Source organism: Triticum aestivum, chromosome 2D, assembly GCF_018294505.1.
Source record: "Triticum aestivum cultivar Chinese Spring chromosome 2D, IWGSC CS RefSeq v2.1, whole genome shotgun sequence".
Taxonomy (NCBI): domain Eukaryota; kingdom Viridiplantae; phylum Streptophyta; class Magnoliopsida; order Poales; family Poaceae; genus Triticum; species Triticum aestivum.
Window position 1 is genome coordinate 457,539,675 of NC_057799.1, and position 9,599 is coordinate 457,549,273.

The 9,599-nt window shown below is 38.8% G+C and overlaps 1 long non-coding RNA gene across 7 annotated transcripts; it reads right to left on the reverse strand.

Moving 5' to 3' along the window:
* Positions 1-3,617: 3,617 nt before the first annotated feature.
* Positions 3,618-9,593, reverse strand: LOC123053799 (uncharacterized). Of its 7 annotated transcripts, none has more exons than XR_006425840.1 (4): positions 6,543-9,593; positions 6,355-6,429; positions 4,152-6,224; positions 3,618-4,080 (listed from the first exon to the last, which is right to left on the reverse strand). It is a non-coding gene; the product is annotated as an uncharacterized lncRNA (long non-coding RNA). The 7 variants fall into 7 exon arrangements; XR_006425838.1 differs by having other exon boundaries at positions 4,152-6,227; XR_006425842.1 differs by having other exon boundaries at positions 4,152-4,367; positions 5,126-6,227; positions 6,355-9,593.
* Between the last annotated feature and the right edge of the window lie 6 nt (positions 9,594-9,599).

Here is a 9,599-nt window from a genome sequence, read left to right on the forward strand (position 1 = left end):
ATAGCCAAACTATATGATTTTGTAGCGATAACTTTCTTTGGCCATGTTATTTTGAGAAGACATTATTGCTTCGTTAGTATGCTTGAAGTGTTATTATTTTTATGTCAATATTAAACTTTTATCTTGAATCTTTCGGATCTGAATTTTCATACCACAATGAAGAGAATTACATTGAAAATATGCCAAGTAGCCTTCCACATCAAAAATTCTGTTTTTATCATTTACCTACTCGAGGACGAGCAGGAATTAAGCTTGGGGATGCTTGATACGTCTCCAACGTATCTATAATTTTTTATTGTTCCATGCTATATTATATTCTGTTTTGGACATTATTGGGCTTTGTTATACACTTTTATATTATTTTTGGGACTAACCTATTAACCGGAGGCCCAGCCCAGAATTGTTGTTTTTTGCCTATTTCAGAGTTTCGCAGAAAAAGAATATCAAAGGGAGTCCGAACGGAATGAAACCTTCGGGAACGTGATTTTCGGAACGAACGTGATCCAGAGGACTTGGACCCTACGTCAAGACATCAACCAGGAGGGCATAAGGTAGGGGGCGCGCCTACCCCCTGGGCGCGCCCTCCACCCTCGTGGGCCCCACGTTGCTCCACCGACGTACTTCTTCCTCCCATATATACCTACGTACCCCCAAACTACCAGATACGGAGCCAAAAACCTAATTCCACCGCCGCAACCTTCTGTACCCGTGAGATCCCATCTTGGGGCCTTTTCCGGAGCTCCGCCGGAGGGGGCATCGATCACGGAGGGCTTCTACATCAACACCATAGCCTCTCCGATGATGTGTGAGTAGTTTACGTCAGACCTTCGGGTCCATAGTTATTAGCTAGATGGCTTCTTCTCTCTTTTTGGATCTCAATACAATGTTCTCCCCCTCTCTTGTGGAGATCTATTCGATGTAATCTTCTTTTGCGGTGTGTTTGTTGAGACCGATGAATTATGGGTTTATGATCAAGTTTATCTATGAACAATATTTGAATCTTCTCTGAATTCTTTTATGTATGATTGGTTATCTTTGCAAGTCTCTTCGAATTATCAGTTTGGTTTGGCCTACTAGATTGATCTTTTTTGCAATGGGAGAAGTGCTTAGCTTTGGGTTCAATCTTGCGGTGTCCTTTCCCAGTGACAGTAGGGGCAGCAAGGCACGTATTGTATTGTTGCCATCGAGGATAACAAGATGGGGTTTATATCATATTGCATGAGTTTATCCCTCTACATCATGTCATCTTACTTAAGGCGTTACTCTGTTCTTATGAACTTAATACTCTAGATGCATGCTGGATAGCGGTCGATGTGTGGAGTAATAGTAGTAGATGCAGGCAGGAGTCGGTCTACTTGTCTCGGACGTGATGCCTATATACATGATCATATCTAGATATTCTCATAACTATGCTCAGTTCTGTTAATTGCTCAACAGTAATTTGTTCACCCACCGTAATACTTATGCTCTCGAGAGAAGCCACTAGTGAAACCTATGGCCCCCGGGCCTATTTTCCATCATATTAATTTTCCAACACTTAGCTATTTTCATTGCCTTTTACTTTACTTTGCATCTTTATCATAAAAATACCAAAAATATTATCTTATCATATCTATCAGTTCTCACTCTCGTAAGTGATCGTGAAGGGATTGACAACCCCTTTATTGGTTGGTTGCGTGGATTTATTTGTTTGTGTAGGTGCGAGGGACTTGTGCGTGGCCTCCTACTGGATTGATACCTTGGTTCTCAAAAACTAAGGGAAATATTTACGCTACTTTGCTGCATCACCTTTTACTCTTCAAGGGAAAACCAACGCAGTGCTCAAGAGGTAGCACAGTACGTGAGGGTGTTAGCAGAATAAAGTTAGGTCTTAGCAGAATAAGGGTCATAAGGGTGTTATCATAATAAACCCACCCTATATATATATATACATCTGGGTTATTCTGTTACGCGTAACAGAATATTATTCTGTTACCCTACTTGAACTGATGGTTTCACGCGATTGTACTGATGATTTTCATCTCGTTGAACTGATCGTCGTTTCGTCGGAATAGGCGTGTAATATATCGTTAGAAAGCTCTTGACATCTACATTACAAATATATAGGAATTTTTTACAAAATCATTATGGTTTAAGAGCAGTTTTGAAAAAAAAAGTTTTTTAAAACCGAAAACGCGAATCGTATTTTGGACTCAATTTTCAAACGGTTTGTCAAAATTGAGCAAATAAGATGGCGTTGGAAAGCTGGTGAAAATCCGCATCTTCCATATATCTATTGTTTTTTCTAATTCTATATGATTTAAAAGTAATTTGAAAACGGTGAAATTCTAGGCGAAATGTATTTTTGCGATTGTTTGCAAACAGTTTGTCGGATTGATGCAAATGATACGGCGTTGGTAAGCTATGGAAAATGCGCAAGTTTTTTGTATTGAATTGTTTTTCTAATTCCTTACGGTTTAAAAACGAATTCGAATACGGTCAAATTTGATTTCGAACGCGATTTTTTTTACAAGTTTGTCGAAATGAGGCAAATAATATATGGTTGGAAAGATATAAAAAATACGAAACTTAGTCATGTTGAACGTTTTCTCAAATTCGCAACCGTTGAAAAGTAATTTGGATTACGATGAGAACCATCGTGCTGTTTTTTCGTCATAAAAAACAGAGTACTTGTACTGATCTACGTGTGCGTTTGTACTGATGTATTCTTCGAAGAGTAATTTTGAAAGGTTCTGAAAAAAGAGTACTTAAACCGATGTTTGCATAGGTTTGTACTAATCGTGTTTTTCACTAATTAGACTTTGCTCTGTTTAGGGTAATATTTTTGCTCGTAAGTTTTCAACGGTTTATTGTATCGTCGCGCCCTGTACTTGCATGATTTATATCATTGAACTGAATGATAGTTTTTTCAAAAAGAAAATGTTTTTTATTCTTTTTTTTGCACTAAACATTTTTTTACAACGATGTTCTGGACTTCTCTTTTTTTATGACTTGTACTTTTCCCATTTGAATTGCATATGGTTTCTTTTTTGCTTGAACTTTTACAAGTTGAAATTTCTGTCATTTCTTTTATTCCGAACGGACCATCATTTTTAATTTGTACTGATCAATATATTTAATTCAACCATTTTTCCTTTGTCGAACGGACCACCCTTTTTGTTGGTACGGATCAGTTGTAGAACTTGGACGTCAACATCACAGAATTACAGCTTGGATGGATCACCTTCTCCCATCTGGACTAACCACAAAAGTTGCATCACGAAACTCACAAAAACAAGGGCGATTACAACGAGATCGACGAGAATGTATGAACCATACCATTTTTAGCTCAATAAATACTATACAGAGAACAGGCAGAAATTATTAAACAAGATGTTTTTGAAGTTTCTCACATTAACACTTTTTATAATACAAAACCGAGTGGTTCACTTTTACCTCCTCTCTTTTAAAGCATTACAAACTAACGAACTAAAAGAAAATGGTGAGCACAGTGCATTTTTGTACCACAGTTCGTAATAGGGAGCACAATCCATGTGAATTGTATAAAAGATAAGTAACAGTAAAATGGATTACTGGTGTTTTTATAGAGTTTGTAGTACCATCACAATCAAAGTTCATAATGACATAATCTCTGTTCGTGCTCCGTTCAAAAAAAGATACACAAGTACATTGCGGCCAAAGTATTACAAACTGACAAACATAATAAGCCACCTCGCTAGAACAGAGCATCTCAGATGGCTCTACTCCTGTTGCTTTTCCTTGCATCTCAGATGGCTCTACTCCTGTTGCTTTTCCTTGCGCAGGAGGCTGTTGACGGAGCACGCAGTGACGCAGGTGGCCATGGTAGCGACACACGCAGTGGCAGTCTTCGAACTGATGGTCGCGACGAACTCGGGCACCCTGAAGCCATGTGGTTGGACTGAGCATGGCGCTGAAGTTGAGTAGAATATTTTAGGAATTAGGGTGATTAGGAAACAACAAACAGGTGCCTGGAAGACACTATGCATTACAACTTGCTGATTTCTCGACTGAAGCTGTTTACTGCACAGCTCCTATATTGATTGAGCTACCCTGAAGTTGCTGGAATAGACAAAAGTCTTGATCAGAATCTCGCCAGCGTTTGACACTAGAATGAATTTATGAAAACTTACCCAGTTTGTTTAGCTGCTGACTTGAGAAGAGCCATCCTTTCTGCATCAGAGAGCTGCTGTGATGTACTAAGCCATTGCATTTTCTGGCCTTACAAAATTATGGACTCTCGAGATATGAACTAATATACATGTTTGTCAACAAACTTATGGTCTCTCGAGATCTGAACTGATTGTGTTACAAGCACACACACCAATTCCAATGAGTTGATGCAAGTACTGTTAAAAAGATAATCAAGTTCAGTATATTGATTGGGAGAAGTTCAAAAAAACAAACTTTATAAAAAGTTTGTACTGTTTTTTCTATAACAACTATAGTCATCTTTTTGCCAGAGCATCACAAAAGAGCGCGGGGAAGAACTAAAAATCACATAAAAGAGAAACTAGCATTTTCGTTTTTGTTGAACCCAGTAACTTTTGCCCTTGTTATAGAACTACACCTTTTATGCACAATAAAGCATACAGACTGAAAAGAACACACAAGCTGAACTGTAAACCAAAATAAATGGCCTATGGGTTCCCCATATAGCAACTAAAACTCTGTACAACTACACCTTTATTGCTGCACTATTACTTAAACAAGGTAAATCAATAAAAAACTGAACTAACAAACTTCTACTTAATATCATTTGTGCATGTCCATGGCGGCAGTGTGCAACTGTTGAGCATGTAGCTCATGTAGCTCATGTGCCGGATACAAATGCCTTTAGTGGTGGAAGCAAATGCTCGTGTGCTGGACGCAAGTTCACCATATATATGTCCCTGTATGAACTTATAGATTTCCATTTCTTTCTTTACACATAAAAGTCAGTGCTTTTTTGTAGAATGAACACCTACTGTTTTTACCAATTGAACTATTAAAGCATTGAAAAGTGAACTTTTTATTGATTTGTTTTACATAGCTAACAGTGGACAAAGATAAAAATTATGAGTTTCCATAAACATAACCAAAACAAGCATTTGAATTGGTTATGTACCTCCACTTTCAGTTCTGTTTGAACTTACTTGGCATAAAAAATAGTATTTGCTCTACTGTAAAAGAAGATAAATGAAATGTTAGTATGAAAGTAAAGCTCATTATTAAAAGAAATTTGGTTCTCAATACATAGATATGAGTGTTGAGTGTACAGGTTTCACAAAGGTAATCATGGCAAGATCCTACAGGGAACAAAATGAACCTATTTTAGCAATAAAATAGGTGAACTTATATGCGGGGCAGAAACTGAACTGAATTGAACACAAAATAAAAATTGATCTAACTTGGTCACTGGAATAAGAACTGAACCAAACTGCAATTCAGTGGTACATCAAACAGTGCCACTTGATGCAAGAACATGATGTGGATGAAACTTCAAATCGCCTTTATAGTAATTAGTGATCTAAATGGAACCGAGTTTCAATCATACACTATTTTAGCTAAAAGCATGATGACAAATATGATCATTACTTGTTCTACTCTATTTTTTTATAGAAAGGTTGTATGTAGCCCCCAGAACTCCTCATTTTTCAGTGATTGAACTATCAAGATAATTTGAGCCTTCCATAGTTTCTTTCTCCGAAAAAAGCATCATGCATAGTTGAAGCGCAGTTCGACATGAACTCCCTCAGAGTAAACCTCAAGCTATAACGGACTTCACCAAGCATCTACCACTGCGCCATTTGTGCAGGGCTTGCACTGTACTATCAGAAAGGTGTACTTGTACTACTCAAAGTAATGGAATAGGGGTACTTTCTCCTGTAACTTCTGTAATTCAAGTATGACGCACACATCGGTCTTTTAAGCACTATGATTTTGTAGCTCACAGAAAACACAGCATGAGAATTATTCAACAAAACACAGAAAAGTGAACAACAAAATATTTTTGGCTAGAGTAGCAAAGGTACCAAGAAAATGCACAATACTATTGACTAACACATGAAGTCGATGTACGCGTGCCTTGTAGCGTAGGGTTGTACTGACACACTCAGCATCAGGTGATTTCCAATTCACACAAGATCAAACTGCACCAGTTCGTTATGCGAAGGTCGGCTGCCTGGGTCATCACCTTTCGAACTGAACCCCACGCCCCTGTTGAACTGCTGAAATATTTTAGTACGGGTTAGATACAGTGCCAAACTAGTACTTCCTCTGTAAACTAATATAAGAGCGTTTAGATCACTACTTTAGTATTCTAAACGCTCTTATATTAGTTTACGGAGGGAGTACCTGAAAATCTCATCCCCAAATATGCATGTCAATCTTCACAGTTGGAAGTAATATGAGCTATCTCAAAACATCGAACTGATACATACATGCAAGAACAAAACCGGTACAAGAAATACAAACAATCAATATGAGGAGGAATCTCTAGATGAATAAGAACAGAGCATCAAGAAGATTCATCAAATTCATACCAAAAACATGAGGAGGGGTCATGGTACGCCAACCAATAGGCTATGCGGGAGGAGGGCGCGACCTACAGCGGGAGGAGGGCGCGACCTGCAGTTTCAGTGGTATATGCCTAATAACAATTGGAAGGTAGATGATCAGCCAGTGTCGGCCAACAACCTTCTTGACAACACACTGTAGACCGACCAACATGGACTTTGTTGGGTATAGTTTATTTATTCATGCACTGTTAAGCGTGGCCATTTTGAACTTACGAAGTTTTCTATACCCATCTGAACCTACAAAGTTTTCCTATAGCCGTTTTGAACTTACAAAGTTTTTCTCGATGAACTTTCATGTGGTTTCTTTACAAGGAACTTTCATAAGGGAACTTCTCGCGTGATTGCACATGTACTCGTTATATTTTCTCCGAAGCCAGAATGGTTTTCATATGTTTCGTACACTATGGTGATGAATATAAACAGTGGGTGAGCACCAAGACAGCTTTAACATGGGATCCCTTCCCCCAAGAGGAAGCAATAGGAATTATTGCTTAGAAAATAAGCAAGTGCAAGTACAAGGAGAGTAGCAAGAGTTGTACTTTTGGTATAAGCATACATGAGCAGGGCTTGCGCGGAGGCCGCGTGAGGAACTGGTTGAGGACGACCACACTAATGTTTGTGCTGCTGCCGTTGTGGCAAAAGGGGCAACGGCCTGTGTTGGTTGCAGGAGCTGGACTGACCACCTAGGCATCACATCAAAGTAATTAGCAAGATTAACCACTACTTTTTTACAAGAATTAGCCAGCAATTAAAAGGGTGAGAAATAAGAGTTCTAGTAATTATAATTTCCAAACACTAGTAGCAACCACTGTTATTGGTTCAGTTTCCTATGAATAAAAACACTCCTCGGTGGACACACAAAATCATGATAAAAATAGTGGCAGCAAGAAGCAATCAGAAGTGAATATGCAGTAGTGCTATAATGGAATATTAGTCAGAATCAATGTTCAGATAACTATGGCACACACATCATACAATATTTTTGAACTTACATAATCCTGAAACAGGAACTTCATTTTTCAAAAAATTAGCAATTCTGAATGCACTAGCGATGTAATTGAATTTTTTAGACTATAGTAATTGAACTTCAAGCAAATTTCTTTATAAAACATTTTGTTTTTTCCATTTGCACAATAATTATGTCCTTGTCAGTATGACTCATCAGAATTGTAGACGACATCCTTGTCAGTACGACTCATCAGTACTAGTTCTCTTTTTTCCAAAAAAAATGTGTTAGAATAGAAGCATTTTTCTTATATGGATGTTACTTCTAATATTAAGAATATTACTGATCAGTACTAGTATTTTTGTGTAAGTCGTACTGATCAGTACTGCTACTTGTTGTACTGCTGAGTACTAGTACTGATCTAGCTAACACAGAGAATTTTTCATCTAGTGGACTTTTAACATTACATTAGAAAACGCGAGCTACAAAATAAACAACTAGATTAGAATAGAAGCATTGGCTTGTATTAGACACGATGAGCTACGAAATAAACAACCAGATGGGAATTTGTTTCAAGTCAGTTTTGCTATTTTTGAATTTTATGCATGCTGCACTATAGGACTGCTACTGGTTTGCAAGTTGGACTTGAGTACTTTTAAATTGTTTGCATAGTTTACTGCTGAAATCTTCACTACTTGAAAACTCTTGCCAGACTAGGCACCCCCAAACAATTATCAAATACATACTAGACTATTAGACCTACGGTAACGCCCTAATGCAATTACATAATCATCAAACTAATGTACGAGTTGCAAACAATTATCAAATGCCAAGCTACTGTGTGTACACTTCTCTTTCTAAAATATATCAAAAAACACAAAATCTTCTATGGAACAGAGGGGAGTTTTTTTTGTAACATGGTATAAATGCTTGCTTAAACATATGTTGCCCATCCTCAGCTAATTGGATTAGCGATACGTTTTGTTACGAGGGTTTGCATATGGATGAACTGACTAACCCATTTTTCTTGTACTGAAGCTTGTTTTCAAAAATTTAAGACAATGCAAATATTATCTACAATGTGGACATTACGATTGGGAAGTACATGAACCGAATAGCATTCAAAAGATGAAGTGTAAAAGTGAAGCTCCAAAGCCCTTACAATCTTTGAACTACATGCGAAATTGAAATGTAGTGCATCAATCACAGTTGCAAACACATAAACAGTAGCAGCAATTCTCCAGCTCAGGACGACCGGGAAGTAGACAAACTGAAACACATTCAAAAGTTGAACTGAAAAAAAATTTGAAGTTCCCCTCACAAATATCAGATATCTGACACAAAGCATACTGGACTTATGTTCTTGTGTACTTTGAACTCTTTAAAGTTTTGAAAATTGAACCTTTTTCCTTTGTGTACTTTGAACTCTTAATGCTAGTTGGAGACAAATACCTTTTCTGTTGTGTAATGAGAAGAGAAAAAACTATTTTTCGTGCTAAACTGCTGCTTTTTTGGATTGACAGAGGAAAATTACAGCACACAGAAAAACTGCTGGAACATAGGAATAACAACATCAAATTTCATCAAAATATTTTTGCTTCTCATAGGCATTTCGACAAGAAACTATAGAAATTTAGCACATAAGTAGCATGAGATTTGAATGAGCATCAGCAAAAAGAAATAGCAACATCAGCTGTCTTTGTGATTCCACCACGAGGCACTAGGGGGAAGATGGGGAAGGGCGCAGTCGACGGTGCTGTGCCACGGCAAGGAAGTGGGGCTGGGGCCGCAACGACGCTCTAGGGGAGGGAGCCGGTCGGCGGCGGCGCGCTGGGAAAGGGAGCCGGGCGGATCCAGGGTGCTGCTGCAATGAATGACATGCGGTGGTGGCGTCGAACGGCCTGCAGTGATGGCGTCGAACGGCCATGGCGGCAGTGGGGGAGGAGGGCCTTGCCGGTGAGCAGGCCGGTAGCGCGGTGGCGCTTGGATAGTCGGAGTATGGGGCGGGCGTCGCTTAGGAGGTGTGGGGCGGTGCGTGGCCGGTAGGTGGGGGGCGGTGCGGCGCCGGATGGTGG